Genomic DNA, 22,577 nt, shown 5'->3' with positions numbered 1-22,577 from the left:
TACAGGCGGATAAAGAGAGCTGACAACATAGCTCGTCTGCGGCGAACATTGCCCCCCTCCCCTCCTCAGCTATGTGAAACGTCTACTCGGCCATTTTTGATGGAGGGCACAGGATGAAACAATTACGTGGAGGGCATAAAACAGAAGGCTGTGAAGCATCGTGGGCCACAGCTGCCCAACAGTGTGGAGGGACATTGACGCCTTGCACTCGGAAGAAGCCACTGTGACGATGAAGATGGCCCAGTCTCGAGTTGGTGCTCCCCTAAAGAAGAGGAAGGAGATAGCGGTCATGGCCATGAAGCACCGTGTTCAAAACTTATGTGAGGACTATACTGCCGGGAGGACACAAGATGACGATTTCTTGAGGGATGTTGGACACTCCATTTCGTTTTAACTAAACTCTCGAAGTGTCGAATCAAGAATAATTTTTGTCTAGTGAGGTCACACTTGATTCGTTTTTAGGTTGATTTTCAGCTGGGGACTTTTTTTCCTGGTCATGGATGCCAGAAGGGACATCTCTTCCAGGGACGTTTATTCAGGGGACGTATCATCCGGGGTCTTATATACCGGGGACGTTTTTTTTCCTACACCTTGCGTTAGCATAAATAACTAAATTACCGCTGAAAAAAAAAAATCACTGCCTTGGCACTCTGTACAAATGGTTACCCAGAGAAGCTGTAACGTGCGATCAAGGTGTTTATGACTGGGTTACAGCTGACGGTTTACTAGTGTATTTTCCTTACGCCTCGGTGGAACAGTGCCTATACTCGGCAACTGACCCGAGTGTCGCGCGTTCGATTCCGACCGTGGCGGTCGCATTTAGATGGAGGTGAAATTGAAGAGTTCCGTGTCAGTGCACGCTAAAGAACACCAGATGATTGAAATTTCCAGAGTCCTCCACTGCGGCGTCTCTCAAAATCACATTGTGGTTTTGGGATGTAGAACCCCAGATTATTTTATTAATAATGCCTCTTCAAATTATTGGTTACGCCTATCCAGGATATATTAATTGATGGCTGCCGCCCGCATGTTTCCTTCCTTATTTTTAATTTCTAAATTTCGGTAGAGCGTGTGTATTGCCTTGCGGACGGTTTCTTTATTTCTTCATTTTTAGTGGATGACCGATGCTGAGTAGGGCCACTCTCCTAATTTCTGTGACACTTGCGCGCAAGGTGTTCTTGCTTCCATAGAACGGACGAACTTTAGTTTCGTCTACCCATGTACACCTTCGCTGTAATGCACGTTCGTAAATGTTACGCAACTGAATTTTTATGCTGTGCTTAACGTCATTGGCTATCAGTATTATCAATCGACCGCGTCCAATAAATCATTGCTATCTGCTGTCTACAGTGTAAGGCTTTTTGTAAAGCTTCTCCTAAGCTCCGTCTTATAAAAGCTGTTACTGTTAACCCTCATGTGAGGGTTAACAGTATGACGAATAAATAAATAAAAAAGCAGCTTCTCAAGTAGCGAAAAGAGCCTTGCTTAGTTTCCCATTTGCTGCAGTCGTGTTTCCAAAAACATATACCTTGAAATTTCCTTTCAAGCCTTCTTTTCTAATTACTTCATTGATGTAAGCCGAATCATTCATTAAAAAAAAAGCTGTTCATCGTAATCAAACGGAGTGATCCAGTAATGTCAAGTTTGCTCGGTCAATTTTTCGGTCATGTTTTACAACCCCCCACATGTGAACTATTAAGATATCGCATCACATGTTGCGCCGTTAAGATCGATGGGAAACTGCCGGTAACCAACAGCGCACAACAAGTGTCACGTATACATTTTAAAAGTGCTGCAAACACAGCTAATAGCCCGCAGCGTTTGTTTTTTCCTGCTCCGCGCACGAACCATCGCATCGACCCTCGTTCTTTTTTTTTTTGCTTCTTTCTTTCTTACATAACCAATGTAAACGAAGTCACGCGTTAAAGAGATAATAAAACCATTTATTCGAGTAATCTAGAGTTCGCTAGGTCAATTTCGCAGTCGTGTTTTGCAACCCTCGTCTCTGCACAATCGCATGTCGCAAAACTTGTCGCTCCTTAAGACCGATGGAAAAAAAAAAAAAAGCTACTGTCACGCAATGTGCCGAACAAGTGCTGTGCACGAACACAACGAATAAAGTACCCGCTGTGTTTGTTTTTTCACGTTTGATACGTGCTCGGTGACAACGGTTTTCTTTTTCTTTCTTCATTCCTTCCTTTCTTTCTTACATAACCGATGTAAACGAACTCGTCTGTTAAAAAGATGCTCTTGCTGGTAATAAAACCGGCTAATCGAGTAATTCAGAGTTCGCACGTCTTACTTCGCAGTCGGGTTTTCTACAATAAGATGCCGCAAAGCTTGCCACCCCTAAAGTTCGATGAGAAGAAAGCTACTTTCACGAACTGCGCAAAACAAGTGATGCGCAAACTTTATAGGTCCTACCACCGCACTGAATTACGTGTTCCTGCGCGGCTTCCTTGAAGCCAATGTCTCGGGACGGTTTTCATCTTTCCCATAGTGGAATACCAAGTACTCTAAATCGTTTACCACTTTTTTCTAAACACACGTGCTCACTGTGTTTGTTTTCCGCATTTGGTACATGCTCGGTGACACCAGTTATTATTTTCTTTATTCCTTTCTTTTTTTTCTTTATTTCTTTCTTTCTAACGGTGTTCCCACGCTTCCTTATCTCCGCGATCGACGACGAAGATGCTTCCACGAGGCAAAACGATGCACCCTCTCTCTCTTTTGTTGCCGAAGCATTATTATTATGGATCGCGTACGTGCTATGTCCGACCGACCCGGAAACACGGTCAGCCGTAGAACAACGACGCATCGCGCCACGCCATGACACGCATTGTATATACGCTGATGCCGCGCATCTGGTCACTCATCGTCGATATTTTCTTTTCTTACTCCGCGCCTCGCCCGTCTTATTCATTTATATCTCTTTTTCTCGACGGACGCGTCGATCAGAAGGGTCACCTCCTTCATCCCTTACGGTCCAATTGGAGAGTCGAGGAAAAATAAAAGATACGAAAGAAGTCGAGGAGGTAGGTAGCGTGGTGGTGGTGGACGTGTAGTAGAAGTACTAGTATTAGTACTATGGCGGTGGCGGTAATAGCAGTAGTTGCGGTAGTAGTAATAGTAGTGACGGTAGTAGCGGTGTGCATCACGTACCAGCGAGGAGAGCAAATGAAGAAATAAGTGAAACGAAATCAACATTGACGTATATGCTTGAAATGATATCCGATGATAAACGTTGATGACGGTGATAAGTCACAGGATCTCGCCACCATCACTCCGGCGCTTACAGCTTTGTCGGAAGTGCATTTCCGATGGAGGCGAGAATGTTGTATACGCCCGTGTGCTCAGATTTTGGTGCACGTTAAAGAACCCCATGTGGTCGAAATTCCCGGAGCCCTCCACTACGGTGTCTCTCGTGAGTCATGATCATATGGTAGTTTTGAGACGTTAAACCCCACATTTAAATCAAAGCTTTGCCTGAGAGTTGAAACGGCGTAGAAAGGGCTGAAGTGCTTTGTTTGTTAGTCACCTACATTAGTTACCCTTGGGGTATTAAAGAAAAGAGGTCACACCCTTAACTACAAGCATCCCGATGCGTGGAAAAAAAAGCATCATTCGTGGTGTTATGAATAACGTTACATGACAAATTGTACCGATAATAATCATCATAGCTGAGTTTTTACGTCCCGAAACCACGACATGATTATGAGAGACGCCGTACTGGGTGGTTCCGGAAAACTTGACCACCCGGTTTTCTTTAAACGTGCGCTAACATCGCCCAATAAATGGGCCTCTACGATTACGCCTCCGTCGAAATGCGGCCGGTATCGAACCCGCGAACTTTAGGTCGGCTAGCAGCCCAGCCCCGTAGTCACTTTCCCACCGAGGTTGACTTCCGACAATAATCGTCGTGGTTTAAGCTCTCGAAACCACGATATGATCATGAGGGATACCGTAGGGGGTCTCGCAAATTTCGACTCCCTGGTGTTCTTTAACGTGCGCCTAAAGATACTGTAACTATACACAGGCCTCGGGCGTTCTATCCTACACCAGAAAAGCCACTGTGGTTCGATTGTGTGACCTGCAGGACAGCCGTCGAGCGCAATGAGCCATAGACCACCGTGTCGGGTGCGAACTCTTAATATATCGAACTCTTTGAATAAAGTAAAAATGAAAAGACGCCATTGTTACAACAAAACTCCCATGACCTTCAAGCAGTAGCACAGACTCTTTGAAATGTAATAGGGTGCAGTAATGTATTGTTCCGAGGGAAGGAAATGTGAGAGGGCTATAATGGCTACGTCCGCATTGCACGCGCTCTGACGCGATGATCACGTGGTCGACCGATACATGTTTTTCCTCGCTCTGTGCTAAATGGTGCCTCGTCGTGAACGGAGGCAGAGAGAGAGAGCAAGAGAGATGTCCACGATTACCGCGAGGGGTCGCCCTTGTGACGTTTCCCTTTCCCCGAGCTTTCCCTGGAGCAGTGATACCCTCTGAAGTCGATCTCCGCAAGGGCGTTGCTGTAATAAGGGGTCACGTGCGATTCATTAGGCGAGGACTCCCCCTTGCCCTCCTTCCACCTTCTTCCAACCTATTTCTATGTCTATCTCCCTCTCTTTCTCTTTCTCTCTCTCTCCACCAATGATTTGATTGCCGCATCTGACGGTGTTTTCCACGCGTTCGGCGAGCAGGTGATGCATCACACGAGTGGTTTTAATGAACCTAGCTGTATTGACGCGATGGTGAATACGAGGGCTACTCGAGACCAAGGAACTGGTGTATATCGTACGCGACATTTTCTTTCCAGCTTGCAGTATACCGTGGGTGTTAATTTAACACTGGATGCTCAGTTTGTCACTGTGTTTCTATGAAGTTATCATATAGTAATTTGGTGGCCCGCCTCCGCAGTTTCATTTGGCCTTCTGGGCAAACCAATACTTTAAACAAGATAAATAAGATATAGAAGTTTTAACAGCCTTGAGGGCGTAAACAGCCTTTCCCGCAGGTAAGCTGAGGACGTTTATCAAGATGCCTCCAAATCGAGGGTGTAAAATTGGAAACAACTCTATCACACGTGTGTTTTCGAAAGTGATTGCTGTGTACATATATGCATCAAAATTTGGTTGACATCTTTTCAATAAGGGTGCAAATAAGAAAGACTGTTCTAGCACAAGAAGCACAATGTGACAGTGCCAATTTCAGGGCATGTGGGCATCCATGGCCGAGGTTGTGAGCGCTTGCCTCATTTCAGCAGCACGAGCGTACTGCGCAGGTCTGGTGAAACAATAACTACAGAAATCGTAGAAGGAAGAAAGGGAGAAAAAGAAAATAACTATTTTGGTCCTGCGGAACGCGACTGGGTGACGCGCCCGGCTCAGTCCCATGTAGGGACCGGTAAGCCGAGCCTGCCTGCAACCTCGTATAGAAGTCTTGAACCTCGTGAACCTGAAAGGCAGCTAAGTCAGTATACCCCTTTCGTAGACATTTTAGATAGAGTCAGCTTCGCTAATGAGAGCTAGATAATGACAGTTCTCTCTCGTTAAACTGCTTTTATTGTGTATCTGTCAGGCTTAGCTCCTTTTACTTTGCCTCTTTGCTGCTGTTGGTACGCGCTGAGATATTTACCATGAATAAAGCTCCAGTTGTTAGCGTTTGTGCCCTGTGTTCCTTCTGTCTATCCTCGTCAAGCGCGCACTGTTTTTTTGTTTTCGCTCTTTTTTTTTCCTTGCATGTGTGTGTGGGGGGGGGGGGTGTATATCTTCCTTTCTTGTAGCTTTCTTGTTCTTCAGGAGTGCGTCGCTAGTTTAGATACGCTCGTGCTGAATTCTTTTTTTTAATACGCTAACAAGCTTATGATCTTAGGTATCGATTGAGCAAGCCGTGATTGAGCATGCCTATTTATGTCTGGGTCCTTTTCCGCTAAAACTCAGTAGGTATCACCGCTTGTCCTTGTACCCTTCTTTGTCAGTTCCACGTAGCCTGGCTGTCTCTTGTTATAACCTTCACGTTATAGCAAGCCTATACACGTCTCACCTAAGCCGTTACAACCGATATTTCGATCAGCCCATTCTTCGATGCGGGTGGCCTCGTGAACTTTTTTTTAGAGATCTTGCGGCCACTTCCTTCTCTGGCTCTTACTGCACGACGTAAGCCCATTGTTCCGAGGGACGTAGTTGCAGTGACGATTACGCACACCCATTTGAGCCGCAAAGTGCAAGGGTGTAACCGGAAGAACTGCACGTTGCGACCTCTCCGTGTGGTACTACTTCATTTTAAGCCCTCCTCGCGTCTCTAAATTCATTTATTATAAGGACACTAAAGTGCAAAGCGATTTCTTGCGTATTAGTAACGTACGACTTTACAATCCCAAAACACCACTCTCACGGCGACACGATGTTTGGTAAGCGAGAAAACGCGCGAAAAGAAAATGCGGGTAGTGACGTCACTTTGATAATCCCGCACCAAACACCATGACGTAGAAAATTTCGAAGGCGTCTACTCGGTCCTACGTGGCTTCTAATTAATAAAAATTAGGTACACTGTCAGCTGTGGGTGCCATAGACGTAGCATACAAAGTTTCAGAACTTCATCCAGCCAATGTCACTAAAATACGAAAAATGCACTTTCTTGAAATATTTGACGCCATGCTCGGAGCTATCGGCGTGAAATTTTAGAATGGAACTTAAACTTTGATTTCCTCCTCTAATAATGGACTTATGATTCTGAAGCATGTGGCATTAGAGTTCTCAGAGTTGCAGTTTTTCAATGTAGATAAAGTCATTGCTTCTCTGTAGTGTCCCTTTAAGGCGAAAGGCTGGGGCGCCTCTCCAAACGCGAGAGGTGACCTTCGGCGTTTTCCGCGTCGACCAGCTTGATGGAATTATCACGTGATGACGTCATCACGACATCATCACGCCGTCTCAGGTGACCGAAATCTGCAACGTAATGATGGCGGTGCTATGACGTTCCATCGCATGATATCGTCGTTTCATGAAAACGTGTGCTGATTGCGCCGGCAGGGTGACATCATGTCCGATGCAGAAAACTTCCTGAGGTTACAGGGCTGTGGAGGGTAATAGATGGTTTGCTTTGACGTCACTGAAATAGCCACGTTGGAGTACCAAGTCAAATCAAACGTCCGCAAGCTTGTGTGTTGTGGAACACGATAACCAGCATGTGTGTTGTGGAACCAACATGGTGGGACGCAGACTTTATGATGTCACGCTAGTGTAATCACTAGATCGCATCCTAGTTACTTCGTTATTCATGCGCATGGTCCCCAGTAACCTTCCAGTGGTGTCGTTATCATACTAAAGCAGTTTGTTCAACACATAATTATACTGCGTTTACATCATCTAACGCACCACGTTGGAGCCATGTTGTGCGTCCATGACGTCACGTGCAAGGCATTAGTAAAAAAAAAACATTAAAAAGGTGGCTTTCGTCTTCTACAGTCGTCGTATTGGAGACCAATACATGAGGGGCCTGTGCGTTACAAAATTTTGGTCACCGCGGTGGTACAGTGGTTACTGTGCTCTCTGAAACGGAGGTCGCAGGTTCGATCCCGGTTGTGTCGATTGCATTTTCTATGTAAGCGAAAATTCTAGAGTTTCGTATGCGATGTCGTCGTTAAAGAACACCAGACGGTTGAGATTTACTGTAGAGAGAGAGAGAGATAAATAGAGAGGAAAGGCAAAGAGGTTAACCAAGCTTGGCTCGGTTGGCTACCCTACACTTGGGGTGGGGGAAAGGGGGAGTGATAGAAAGGAAAGAGATAGAAGAGAAGCTTTACTGGAGCCCTCCACTATAGTGTACCACGTAATATTATCGTATTTCTGGCAGGCAGAACCACAGATACTATCATGAGGATGCGAATCGTAAGTCTGAAAAGAAATTGACTCATGTGCTTGTACTCAAGTTCACCTCAAACACCCCCCCCCCCCCCCCCCCCCCCGTCGTTCACAATTCATTCAGCGCCACGCCACGCGTACCTCGAAACGAGAACCGGATATGTAACACGTAAAAGTTCGATATCTAATCAGTCCTAATCTCTTTTACACAAATGCAGATAAAAGTAACCGATGCATTCCTTCGGGTTCCATGCATATCCAACCGATCGGGGCACGACCTAATTGACAAATTTGATTACATATTCAAGGTCGCGTGACGTTGACATAATTCCGGAGACGCGGGTTGCCTGATTGATTTGTGGGGTTTAACGTCCCAAAACCACCATACGATTATGAGAGACGCCGTAGTGGAAGGCTCCGGAAACTTCGACCACCTGGGGTTCTTTAACGTGCACCCAAATCTGAGCACACGGGCCTACAACATTTCCGCCTCCATCGGAAATGCAGCCGCCGCAGTCGGGCGTGGGTAGCCTGGAGTACATGGGCAGTCATTGTCGGGTGGTTGATCTATGCGCCTAAATTGGCAACGATTTGTAAGAAGCAGCAGGTGTATTTATTTATTTATTTATTGAAAATACCTTACAGGCCAGAAGGCATTGAGTAAGGGGGGTTACAGTGAAAAATCGCATGTAAATTTCAAAATAAAAACGGTACAATGTCGGTTAGTAATAACAAAAAAAATTAACAAAGCAATAAGTCAGCAATACGTAAACATGGCGATGAAGTATATAAGAACACTCCGTAACATAAAAACCCTCGGAAAAGAAGTAAAAGAACGTCAAGATGAAATATTAAGGAAATGCGTCTGAACTTTTTGCCGAAACGTGTTGGGGTTGCTATCAGAGGCGATATCGTCGGGAAGATCATTCCACATGCGGATGGCTTGTGGTAGTGCGGATGTGTTGAACGCGTTCGTGTTTCCAAAAATGCGAGTGAAGCTGAGATGGTTATGTAATCTGCGTGACGTGTAGAGCGGGCGTTGAAGGTGCAACGACGATGTTTTGTTACTGTAGACGTACTTATGAAATAGGCATAACAAGGACACGTGACGACGAACATTTAATGCTTGGAGGGAATGATGGAGTTTAAGCTGAGTCACACTGGAATTGATGTCATAGTTTCTAGAAATGTAACGGGTGGCTCTGTTCTGGATTGTTTCCAGCATGTTAATTTGATACTGAGCGGAAGGGGACCAAACAGATGAGGCATATTCAAGTTGCGGGCGGACGAAAGTTAGGTATGACATTTTGCGAATGTTAGTGGGACAACGACGAAGGTTTCGGCGTAAATACCCCAATGTTTTGGAGGCTTTTGCACAAACGTTAGTGATGTGATCAAACCAGGAAAGCCCTGGTGTAAGGTGGATGCCAAGATACTTGTAAGAAGTCGCTGTGGAGAGCCTGTCACATTGCATATGGTAAGTGAAGTTAGATATGACCTGTTTACGTCCAAAAGAAACAACTTTACACTTATTAGTATTCAACCTCATAAGCCAAGTGCTGCACCAGTTAGAAATAGTGTTCAGATCATCTTGAAGGATGGAGTGATCGTTAGGACAGTTTATAGGTCTGTAGAGCATGCAGTCATCAGCGAAGATTCTGATATGCGATGATATGTTAGTTGGGAGGTCGTTGATGTAGATAAGAAAAAGTAATGGGCCAAGAACGCTCCCCTGTGGTATCACACACGCAAAGCTGAGACACGCGCAAGTAAACTGCCAAGACCGCCCCCAACCCATTCGACAGGACATGCAACATAGTCCTACATAATGTGGGCAGTAGATGCGTACAGCGCTCCCATAAAGCATATTGCACAAGCTAATAGACCTGCTAACTGCACGCGCATGTATCCACACGCACAGAGACAAAGCGCGCACACGCACGCACGCACGCACGCACACACGCACGCACGCACACACGCACGCACGCACGCACGCACACACGCCGTTGATCATGCTGCGTCGTATCACACATCGTTCCCCGTACAGGACGCTGGTGGTGCACGAGGAAGAACATGCAAATCAAAACAACGATAAGGGGCACTAATGTATAGTACCAGGCTGGCGGTATATGACCCGGCCTTTGGTGGGTGCTTTCATGCGCCGTCATAAACACGCCAATTTTCCCGCATCCGGGCTCTTTTTTTTTTTTTTTTCCTCCATGCAGCGACCGGCGCTTGGCGTTTGCGGCGTCGGACCACTTCGATTCACTAGCGATCAACGCTAGCAAAGTGTAGGCACGTGTACCGCTTTAGAGGTCACTTTGGCTGGATCGCCCACTTTCACTTCGTCGAATAGATGGACCATATCTGTCATTCAGGGTCGTATATAAATAATAATGCGGAGCAGGCCGGTCATTGTATAACGAATCGGCGGACCCTAAAATCGCCAACTTTCGCTCTCCCGTGCAGTAATAATATTACAAATAAACGCATATTTACGGATATTTGCGATATTTACATGCGACGACAATGGCTGGCACACTGGCGGGCCGGGACAATTCTTGTTCTTGTTCACCTATTGACCATGGCGCATACCCACTATGGGGAATTGGCCAAGAATCGAGTGGTTTTGAAAATTATTGTTCATATTTCGAATAATGGAGCTATAATAGAAAGATTACGGATAACCTCGAAAGTGTGGTGCTTGATCTAATGCATACAATTATTTAAATAAAGAAACGAATTTATTCTTAGAATAGAGCAATAACCTGATTCTTTACGTATATAACTTCTCTTCACTTCGTAGTCTTTTCTTCTGGGCAGGGACCCTCTACCGCGTTTTGTCCCAATCCCACTACTGCCTTGTGGCACTACCCCACGGCGTTAAAGCTCCGACCCGGCGCTTGTCACGAAAGGGAAGTGTTGGGTGACACAAAAAGCTTCAGTCTTATTACGTGCACAACAGTAGATGGTGGTGGCGTTGAGTACGCTGTATCTCGTAGGACTTTGTAGGGTCCGTCATAGCGAAATAAGAGCTTTTCAGAGAGGCCGATGTGACGACAACCATGGGGTCCACAAGAGCACAAGAGAACCAGGTGTATGCGAGACTTCACGGTGGTGGCGATCGTACCGAGTTTTCTGAGTGGCTTGAGAAGGTATGAGCCGTTTTCGAGCGATCTGTCGTGCTGCGTCGGCTCGTTCTATCGCATCGCGGACGTACGTGACAGGGGAGCTTGAACCAGCGGGAAGGAGTGTATCAAAAGGCAGAGAGGGTTCACGTCCATAAAGAAGGTAGAACGGGGAATAGCCTGCGGTGTCATGTATGGAGGAGTTGTAAGCGAAGGTGACGTAGGGTAACGTTGCGTCCCCATCGCGGTGGTCCGCACAAACATTCATCGACAACATGTCGGTGATAGTGCGATTCAGGCGCTCTGTAAGCCGATCTGTTTGTGGATGGTATGCCGTTGTGAATTTGTGGTTCGTGGAACAGGAACGTCCTGGACGACGCGAGATATAAAGTATCGACCTTGGTCAGTAACGAGCTGTCGAGGAGCACCGTGATGCAAAATGATGTCGTGCAGGAGAAAGCCGGTGACATCGGTAGCGCAGCTGGTTGGGAGAGCGCGGGTCATCGCGTAACGTGTCGCGTAGTCGGTCGCCACGGCAACCCATTTGTTCTTGGACACAGAAGTGGGAAATGGCCCGAGAAGGTCGAGCCCTAGCTACGCGGTAGAATGGTTCAGGAGGGATCTCAATAGGGTGAAGGAGGCTAGCTGGCAGCGTTGTTGGTCGTTTTCGACGTTGACAAAGGTCGCAGCTGGCGACATACTTTTGCACAGAGCGATATAGGTGTGGCCAGAAAAAACGGCGCCGGACGCGATCATAAGTGCGGGTGACTCCCAGGTGACCGGCGGCAGGTTCATCGTGAAGCTGTCGGAGAACATCTACACGCAAATGGGAAGGCACGACGAGAAGGCGGTCAGGACCATTAGGGCGCATGTTGTGGCGGTAGAGAACCCCTTAATCGAGAAAACAAAAGTTCAGAGACGTGAGTGGAGTAGCGGAACTCAGGCTTTCAATGATGGGAAGGAAATCCGGGTCACGGCGTTGCTCAGAAGCGATATCAAGAAAGTATCATATTGATAAGACGCAAGCCTCAGTAACTCTCTGTGGCGTCTGGCGGATCCACTGGATACCATGACAGGCAGTCGGCGTCCTGATGGAGGTGACCAGATTTATACACGACCGAGAATGTGCATTCTTGGGGGCGGAGAGACCAACGACCGAGACGTCCCGTGGGGTCCTTGAGCGACGAAAGCCAGCAGAGCGCATGATGATCGGTCACAACAGTAAAACTGCGGCCGAACAGGTACGGGTAAAATTCAGCGACAGCCCAAACAAGTGCAAGACACTCTCTTTAGGTGATGGAAATGTTCTTCTCGGCAGGTGACAAAAGGCGGCTGGCGTAGGCGATGACGCAGTCACGTCCATGCTGACGCTGATTTAAAACAACACCAATTCCGTGGCCACTCGCGTCAGTGCGAACTTCTGGCGGTGCGGTCTGATTGAAGTGGGCTAATATTAGCGTAGTCGTTGCAATGAGTGCCGAAAATGCAGCACTTCGAGGCGAATTCCAAGTAAAGGGGGCGTCTTTTTTCAGAAGCTTGGTGAGAGGCCACGCAATATCGGCAAAATTCCTGATGAAGCGACGGAAATAGGAGCGCAAACCAAGGCAGCTCCGGACATCCTTAGCAAAAGAGGGTACGTTAAATTGAGTCACTGCGCGAATTTCGTCCGGATAGGGCTGTACCCCAGATGCGTTAACGAGGTAACCAAGTACAGTTATTTCGTGACGGCCGAAACGGCATTTGGAGGAGTTGAGCTGGCGACCAGCGTTGCGGAATACTTGGAGAATACTGGACAGTCACTTAAGATGGCTCGCAAATGTCGGTGAAAAAACAGTTATTTCATCTAAGTAGCACAAGCAAGTAGATCACTTGAAGCCGCGCAGAAGGGAATCCATCATGCGCTCGAAGGTGGCCAGCGCATTGCGAAGCCCAAACGGCATTACTTTACATTATTATAACCCATCGGGGGTTACAAATGCTGTTTTTTTTTCGGTCCCGTGGGTCAACAATGATCTGCCAATAACCAGATCGAAGGCGAATGGACGAGAAAAACTTGGCGCCATGAAGGCAGTCAAGGGTGTCATCTATTCTTGGTAAGGGGTAAACGTCCTTTTTAGTAACCTCGTTGAGATGTCTATAGTCGACGCAAAACCGCCATGTGTTGTGCTTCTTCTAGACAAGCACGACCGGAGATGCCCACGAGCTAGATGACTGTTCGATGACGCCTTTGGCGAGCACTTTCTCGACGTCTGTCTGAATGACAGAGCGTTCCGCAGCGGAGACACGGTAAGGGCGGCGATGTATTGGGATTGGCATCGCCGATGTTGATGTGATGGGTCACAACTCATGTCTGGCCCAAAAGTCGGTTGTCAAGATCGAATATGTCCGCATGGGATGTCAAGAGACGGTGGAGGTCTTGTGCTTCGGAGTGTGAAAGATCTGGCGCTATCATTTTGGCAATGTCAATGTTTGAAGGGTTGGGCGCCGTCAGCAAGTTGACGTGCGGAGTAGGTTGCTCAGCTGACAGTTCAGAGATATCACACTTGCAAAGACGACATGACGCCTAGTTTAATACCAGCAGGCATCACGTGCGTGGTAAAGCCAAAGTTCAAAAGAGAGAAATAGGTCTGGTTGTGGCGTATTCTCACCACGGTGTGCGGGACAGCAATGGAATGCTTTAACACAACGTCGGTAATGGGTGAAACGACATATTCACCATCGCGCACAGGCGGATCACACATGAGCTGCACCGTAAATTGCGGCTTGCGGCGGAAGATGCAGGAACTTGGTGGCACAAAGGCGGCTTTGAGCATCATGGGCAACGTGGCGTCAAAAGGCAGTTCTAGCTGAAGAAGACCCGTCGAGCAGTGGATAAGGGCGGAGTGCACAGAAAGAAAGTCGAGTCCGAGAATCACGTCATGTGGGCAATGCTCAAGCACGGTGAACAATACGACAGTCCGATGACCAGCAATACACACGCGATAGGCGCACATGCCCAGAACTGTCGATGTGCTCCCATCGGCAAGCATTACTGCACACATAAGAGCAGGTGTGATGACCTTGCGCAGTTTACTACAGAGAGCAGCGATCATGACTGAAATTTGTGCACCAGTGTCCATGAGGGCTGCAACGGTTACGTCATCCACCAAAGGTCCAAAATATTGCGGCTTGTATAGGAATCGTCACCGGAAGATTTGCAGATCGGGTCGTTAATGCAGCGTCCCCTCCGGCTCCCCCAAGCCCTATTCCCCCTATTCAATTCAACCACCTATTCCCCAACCCCAGTGCAGGGTAGCATACCGGATACTAGCATCTGGTTAACCTCCCTGCCTTCCTTTTTTCTCGCTTCTCTCTCTCTCTCTCACCTCCGGGAGCTGCATGGTCTATTTTTACGAAGTTGAGGACCCAGGTCGCGCAGGGGACCTGGATCGAGGAATCATCGGCGAGAGAGATCGGCGGCCTTGGGGTGATGGTGACTGGCTGAACCTTCGGCCCTGAACGTTAGTCGCAGCGGGCTGTTGGTCGTATGTAGTAGAAAACCAGCGAGAGTTGCCTTCAAAGTGACGCCATGTCCCAGTGTTCCAGGATGAATTGGACGTTCAATGATTGCTACAGTAGCGCGCAATGTGTCCGGCGCGAGAGCAGTGGAAGCAGATCGGTCGGTCATCCGACGTCCTTTATTCAGCAGGGTTCCGATAAGAGGAAGGGTAGCGTGAAGGGTGCACCGGGATCTGGTTAACCGAAGCCGAACTCTCGGTAGTGCGAACAGCGCAAGCAGGTGCGATGCCGAGATTTGATATTTCTTGGCGAACGACGGCTTGGATGAGGGAGACGATGAATGCGTTATCTTGAGGGCCGTCGGAAGCAATGGCTGCACGAGCCATCGCTTCAAGCTCACGGTAGACGAGTCGGGTGACATTGTCCGATGATGTAGCTTGCGTGAACTTGGGGGAGTCTTCGCAGGTCAATGTGCCTGCAATATTAGGCAGACGCGCAAACAGGCGGCTGATGCGACGGCTCTTGGCATGCTCGAAGCACTGACATTCCTTCACAACCGCGTCGAGGGTGGCGCAATCTTTAACAATCAACAGGTTAAAGGCGTCGTTAGCAATTCCGTGTATGATGTGGGCAATTTTGTCAGTTTCGCCCATGTTCTCATCAGCCTTTCGACAAAGGTCCAGTACGTCCTGTATATAAGACGCATATTATTCCATCGATGTCTGCAAGTGGCATTCCAGGTCTTTTCTCGCGGCCTGCTGTCGGCCAAATGGCCTGCTGGATAACTCGACAAGCTTCAATTTGCAAATTTCTCAGCTGGTTAACTCCGACTCGAGCTTGTCATACCAGATGCGTGTACCGCAAGTAGAATACAACGTTGGCCAGCATCAACGCGGGGTCCCACCTATAGTATTCGCTTACGCGCTCGTACAATTCGACCCAATCTTGTACATTCACCTTGTCCTTGCGGTGGCCGAGAAGGTTCCGGGGTCTAGTGGAGGCAGGAGAATCGGAGCAGACAGCTGCTGCTGCTGCGGCTGCTGTTGCTCTTGTGGGTTGGCCTGTTGAGTAATTGCGGGCAAAAAAGGTGACGACCGCTCCGAAGTTCCGTGTTGGTTCGCTGGGACAACCAGCTATAGGTGTACCCAGCACTTCCACCAATAATCTTACAAGGAAACGCGTATTTACGGGTATTTGCGATATTTACACGTGACGACAATGGCTGGCACACTGGCGGGCAATAGGGGCGACATAATGGGGCAATATTTTGAGGCCATTATGCTCACTCTCTGAAGGCTATACTAATAAAATAAAAGATAATAGAGTGAGAAAAAAAAGACACGTAAGAAACGTAGAGTACCATGGCAAAGACAATTGCAACAAAAATTAACAAAAAAAACTGCACGCTGCTGCGAGTTCTACTGATGCTAAAAACTACAATTACTAGTACTACTACTGCTATTATTACTACAAGGAATAATAATACTGCTACAACTACTATGATTGTTATTTTATTGCTAAGAATTGATGCAAAGATTGTTACTAGTATCAGATACTACTACTACTACTACTACTACTACTACTACTACTACTACTGATTTAATAATAGTTCTGCTACGGCTGCAGTGGCTGCATTATCAATGTAGGCGAAAATACTGTAGACCCGTAGGCTCGGATTAGGGTGCATGTTAAAGAACTCCAGGTGGTCGAAATTTCCGGAGCCCTCCACTATGGTGTCTCTCATAATCATATGGTGGTTTTGGGACGTTCACCCCACATATCAATCAATCAATCAATCAATCAATCAATCAGTTCTACTACTTCGATCATTACTATCTAGTATTGCTGGAGTTTAACTATACTGAAATTGACAGTATCATTTGTGTGGATGCTGACGACGGTCCCTTTTCGTGTTTTGTGAGGCACCCAGGGTTTTTGCCTTGGAAGGCACACTGGGAATAATTCAGTCGTCCTCCGAACAGCACTGTGCTAGGCGTCACGGAGTAGCCCCGTGTAGTCGAGTTCATGTTATTGTAGCTCTAGATTGATTCAGAAGACTGTTGCAGGCTTCGGTAGAAGATGCAGCCATTGACGAATCAGACAATAGGGCGAATTGCAAACCCGTTTCGATTAAATCGGGAAACTGACCTCAGATAATTAGGAACGGTGCCAGCAAATACTTGATATCAGTTTCGACAGCAGCGTTTCCTGAACAAACACGTAAAAGGCAGTGCAAACAGATAATGATATGATAAAGGAAACCATTAGCAATCGGTCCGCAAACGGGGCAGGGAACATTACATATTTCGCTTATTTTTTCGCTACATATCGCCAGAAAGCAGCACTAATAATAATAACTATAGGGATCTATCGTCCCAAAACTAGGGTAAGATGATCAGAGACGCATAGTGGTGGGTCCCAGAAGTTCAGATCTCCTGGGATTCTTTAACCTCCACCTCTATCAGGGGCCTCGAGAATTTTCGCCTCCATCGAAAATGCGGCCTCCGTGGCCGGGATTCGATCCCGCAACCTTCTGGTCAGTAGTTATGCACCGTACTCTTGAGATCACCATGAAGGGTGAAAATATTTAGTGACTTACCTTACCATGCAATGGAATTAAAATATACACGCCTATAGCAGAAAGCCCAAACATACTTTCTATGAGTTCCATGTACGCCAAAGCCACTATGCACGGTGTCAACGTAAGCTCCCTGGTTGTCACCTTAAACCTCTTGGGGCTGTTGCTCATACAAGTGACCCACCAAAAGTGCACCTCTGAGGCTGCGACATCAAATTTCGTACTCCCATGGAATAGTCGAGAAAAAATGGTGATCCTTTCTTTCCGTTCAAAGGTCTATAGCAAACAGAGTGAAGTTATAACCTTGTATTGCATTGATAGATAGATAGGTGGATGGATGAATCTATAGATAGATCTATAGACCTATCTATAGATACATTTATATATTTATCTATAGATAGATCTATAAATTTATATATAGGAAGATCTATAGATCTGTATATAGAGAGATTTAAGGACAAACCTTCCTCTGTATCAAATTTTTTAGTTCCTTTTCAGAGCATTCTTTCACGCCATTTTGTCGCCCCATAACTTCGTGGCTTCCACAGCATAGCGTCTTCTTTCTTTGTCTTCTTCACGTGGACCCATTTCTGACAAGCTTGACTCCCTGCGCAACGACGCTGCACTACGCAATATGAACTACGCAGCATATTGCGGTGCAAAACGATACAATGTGTATCCCGCGTAATTACATTTGCCGGCGCGCGCTTCTCTGTGCGTTGGCGTCCCCACGCCGCGTCCTCCGCGGTTCACCCTCGTATAATACGCTCAAGCAGCCAACTACCGCTCACAAAAGGGCAACTACCCCCCTCCCTCCACTATCACCACTGTGCGGTTACTAAGTTACATCATAACATCGTGGATTACACGCTTAGGAAAGCGAGCACAAGTGTGAGACGGATTCGGGGGGGGGGGGGGGGGGAGATAAAGACAGAGACGCAATTTCGTCTGCCTTCTTATTATTGACTCTACTGGGTTTTTGTGCAGAGTCTGCCCTTAGGCCGTCGCCCACTCTTCTTCTTCTTCTTCTTCTTCTTCTTCTCCTTCTTCTCCTCCTCCTGCTCCTCATGCCTCCAGCCTTTTTAGTCCGGCCAAGCGCGCCGCAAGCAATTCCACACCGGAAAGATATATCTACCGGAAGCATTGCTGCGGGACTACCCTTTTAACCTGGTATGAGCCAGTGTCAGACGAACTGCACGTGGGACTGAAGCTGGGGGTTTAAACGATAAATGCGCCGCACAAAGTTAACGACGTTTCCGCGTCGCTGCTTTGCACCAGGGGCGTGTGCCTTTACACCGGCTCTGGTTGCGTAAGCGTTAGCCCCGCAAAACCGTGCAGCACCGTGAGAGCCATAACGCTTTCGGGAGACACATTCTTTTTTTTTTTACCACTAGACAGAGAACGTACGTCTGTCAGGTTAGGCTGTCCACGTGCAGCCGATGAAAGTTTTGCGGACGCGTGTCTCTAAATCGTAAACACTTTCGGTGTATACTGTACTTTCGGTGTAAACACTTTCGGTGTAAACACTTTCGGTGTATATAGACACCCGATAGAACGAGATAGATTCAGCATAGAAAAATTTACGTAAAGGGGATCAAGAGAACAAGTAAAACACTGGGAGGATATCGCACTGTCCTTCTGGTTAGCTTTCCTGAAATGAACAAAATTAGTTTCTTATAAGAAATGAACATCTAGGGTCGTGTTCCGTTTTCGGTGGCATTCCGATGAGCAAACTTGCATGCAACTTGATGCGTGATGCGGTGCTCGCATGTATGCAGCACCGCACCGCACGGGATTCAGGGCATATGGGAGTCGACCAGTTTAATATATTTGTGTTAAGAGCTTTTCAGCAAATCTTTACTTGTTCATCAATATTGTATAAAAGTGTCAATAAAGAAACACTGTATGTCGATCGCAAACGATCTGCATGTCTTTGGCTCCAAAATATTTTAGCAACCGATCTGCTAGAAAGTGATGTAGCGGTAAGGGCCGTGCCTCGCGCTTTCCGCACAGCCGCAACGCACGTGCCGGGAACCCTGCCGCACGCAAGCGGGAAACAAATAAGCCAATTGGCGACGCTCTTTCGCCCTCCGCTTGGGTGCGGTTGGGGGTGCCGGCACATGCGTTGCGGCTGTGCGGCAAGTGCATGGAACGGCCCCAACGGTGCTTGGTTGCTGACCCGGAGGTCACAGGTTCAATCCCTGGCGGCGGCGGTCGCATTTTGATTAAGTTTAAATGCTAATGGCCCGTGCAATGTGCAATGTCAGTGCACATTAATGTACACAGAGAGGTTGAAATTTTCTGAGCCCTCCGCTAGGCGGCACGTAAAGTCCCTGGTCAGACTGGAAAGACAAGCTAGTCGATGCGCATGCGTAATGGAAGTTTGAAGCGCCACCTGGGGCCCGGAGAAGTGAGCGCCACACCAGCGATGTAGTGTTGTACCCCCTCTTGTTCCAGTTCGCGCTTGAAATTTTACTTTAAATGTCGGATATTCTTCTTGAAGAACTGTGAGAATCGAGAAGTGGCTTGGCACGCTATAGTGACACGGGCCAGCCGGTTGGCAATGGACCAATAGCGAACCTTGACACAGCTGATCTATCAGTGGCGTCATGCCTCTCTGAATCACGTGACCCCGAGTATATGAGGTTGAAGCTTACTCTCCCGGGCATTGTTGGCTTGGGCCACGGCTGTGCATAGCTCGGACGATGACGCCGTGGGCTCGGCTGCGCACTCGCTGTGCTGGTCTTTCAACATGACCTTTAGGATGACGTAAGCGCACGCTAAGAGAGTGCCTGGTAACACCGGACCGTCCGCGCTGTCTGCGTCACATCCCCAGAGTATGTGAGCCAGGGTGGCTCTCGCGCAGTGTGTGCGCGAGAGCCACCCTGGCTCACATACTCTGGGGATGTGACGCAGACAGCGCGGACGGTCCGGTGTTACCAGGCACTCTCTTAGCGTGCGCTTACGTCATCCTAAAGGTCATGTTGAAAGACCAGCACAGCGAGTGCGCAGCCGAGCCCACGGCGTCATCGTCCGAGCTATGCACAGCCGTGGCCCAAGCCAACAATGCCCGGGAGAGTAAGCTTCAACCTCATATACTCGGGGTCACGTGATTCAGAGAGGCATGACGCCACTGATAGATCAGCTGTGTCAAGGTTCGCTATTGGTCCATTGCCAACCGGCTGGCCCGTGTCACTATAGCGTGCCAAGCCACTTCTCGATTCTCACAGTTCTTCAAGAAGAATATCCGACATTTAAAGTAAAATTTCAAGCGCGAACTGGAACAAGAGGGGGTACAACACTACATCGCTGGTGTGGCGCTCACTTCTCCGGGCCCCAGGTGGCGCTTCAAACTTCCATTACGCATGCGCATCGACTAGCTTGTCTTTCCAGTCTGACCAGGGACTTTACGTGCCGCCTAGCGGAGGGCTCAGAAAATTTCAACCTCTCTGTGTACATTAATGTGCACTGACATTGCACATTGCACGGGCCATTAGTAGAACAGCGTGTGGGGTCTACGGACCCAGAAGACCAGCGAAGGGCCGTCCGGCAGCTCGAGGTCGCACTGGCGCTGCAAAGGCGAAAGGGGGACACCCTCAGTAACCCGAGCGGCGACGGGGCACGAAGGCCTTGAGGTCTAGGCCCGCGTGACATTAGGACTTCTAGTGTAACGTGAGATAGGGTGAACCCCACGCCCTGCGCGGCCGGAGGGAATCCCGCATGCTGGAACCCAATAAAGTTTATTCTCTCTCTCTAAGAGAGTGCCTAAAAGAACGACGTCACGCGCGTAAAGTTCTATTCAGAGTCTTTCGCATCTTCGTCTCTGATAGGAGAGTCGTGAGGTATACAGATTTTCATTGCTTTACAACAATGTCTGCGATGACGTCATGGGGGGAAACGTCTGCAGCTTTCACCATAATGAACTGTATTTACTACATCGAAGAGCAGCAGGGCGTAAATACAGCCACTGTGTCCCGCTGTTTTACGATGGGTGGTAGTAATTTTCTGAGCTGGTGCGTGTATGTAGTGGGCACCAAAAGCAAACGCTTTATTTTCCTTCCGTTCGTATTTGCTTTGCAACGAAAAAAGAAGAAAAAACAAAAGGGGGATGCGTGGCAGAAGACGATAGAGGAAAGGAAACGAAACCAGGAACTATAAGTGCAGAGGCAGCTCTAGCAGACGACGACTTAGGCCCAGCTGGCTAGCAGACGAAAAAGTAACGGAACCGTCTGCAAACCGAGAGCTTCCCCCCACCCCCCACCCTTCCAGAAAGAAAAGAGAAACGAAACGCCCCTGGGACGAGTCGTTAAACAATAGAAAACAGTCGACTGCTAAGGTCGCCCTTCGGTCGGTCGTCTATTTATCGACCACGCCTCAAAATGAAAGGCATAAAGACGAAAGTACGCAACAGAAGAAAGGAGGTGGTGAGAGAGTTACAGCAGAAGCGCTGCCGGCTAGTCGTCGGCCAAGCGCTTTCGTCCATTCTGGACGCATCGGTAGCTGGCTCAATGGAGCGTGAACATCCCCCCACTGTTCCTTTTTTCCTCCACCAACGGCTTCACGGGTGACCTTGTTCGGCTATGTACGGGCTTGGCTCCCTCTCCATCTGCCCTATATAAAAAAAAATACCAAAGCGTGAGCTGCGTTTTCGTCTCGCTAGATGACTTTTGGCTTCTTGCTTCGGGCTATGCCGTAGTAAAAGCAGAAGACACTATCTGTCGTCTGCTTGGAGTTGCCCTGTATGCTATAGACACCCTACACACATAAACAAAAGTCTCGAAACCGGAGTGGCTTTTTCGTCTTGCTAGCCGAATTCTGGCTTAGACTACGCTTTAGTAGCCGCAGAAGTGGCTATTTGTTGTGTGCTTAGAGCTACCCTTTGTATATACAAACAAAAATCCGTGGCGTTGCCGCAGTAGAAGCAGACGACCCGATCTGTCGTCTGTTTACAGCCACCCGACTAATGTCAGTCGAACGGGTTTCATGCTATATGGCTTTGGCTGATCTCTTTCCCTTTTCTGGTCGTAAACGTTGTCACTGCTACCGACGGACTTACCTTTTATAATACATACACCAAAGCGCTGTGATTTTTTTCTTGTTATTTACGTTACGTTTTATTTTTTTTACAGATGGCGCCCCTCTGACGCCCTTCGAACAGACTTCCGCACCAGGAGGAGTGATGCTGGACAACAAGACAACCGACTCAAGCGGAAACTATGTGCCTGTCCGTCCATCCGTACATCCGTCGAATGATATGACTGGTTATGGAGGAAATAAAGTATAAAAAAGATCAAAGCCTCCCCTTAAGAACCAAGCAGTGAGTGCGACAACAACGCTTTGGAATGAAATACAAAGAAAGGGTAATTCCTTTGCAAACAAGGACTCTGCAGCTACCGGAATTACCTTATTACGGACAGCGTCGCTTCAACGCAAAGTTTGCGGTGAAATCGCATCACATAGAAAGCTGTCGAACATCTCTTGAACCACTCTCAATAGATAAGCGCGCTAACA

The 22,577-nt window shown here is 47.9% G+C and overlaps 1 long non-coding RNA gene across 1 annotated transcript in view; it reads left to right on the top strand.

Moving 5' to 3' along the window:
- LOC142771650 (uncharacterized) overlaps positions 1–22,361 on the top strand; it is a 310,230-nt gene extending 287,869 nt beyond the window's left edge. Inside the window, exon 3 of the long non-coding RNA XR_012886050.1 lies at positions 22,196–22,361. This is a non-coding gene — a long non-coding RNA (uncharacterized LOC142771650). The remainder of the gene's footprint in view (positions 1–22,195) is intronic.
- The last annotated feature ends 216 nt before the right edge of the window (positions 22,362–22,577 follow it).

The sequence above is a fragment of the Rhipicephalus microplus genome, chromosome 9, assembly GCF_043290135.1.
Source record: "Rhipicephalus microplus isolate Deutch F79 chromosome 9, USDA_Rmic, whole genome shotgun sequence".
In the NCBI taxonomy this organism is placed as follows: Eukaryota; Metazoa; Arthropoda; class Arachnida; order Ixodida; family Ixodidae; genus Rhipicephalus; species Rhipicephalus microplus.
The sequence above is the reverse complement of the archived record's forward strand: the minus strand, read 5'-3'. Positions and strand labels throughout refer to the sequence as shown.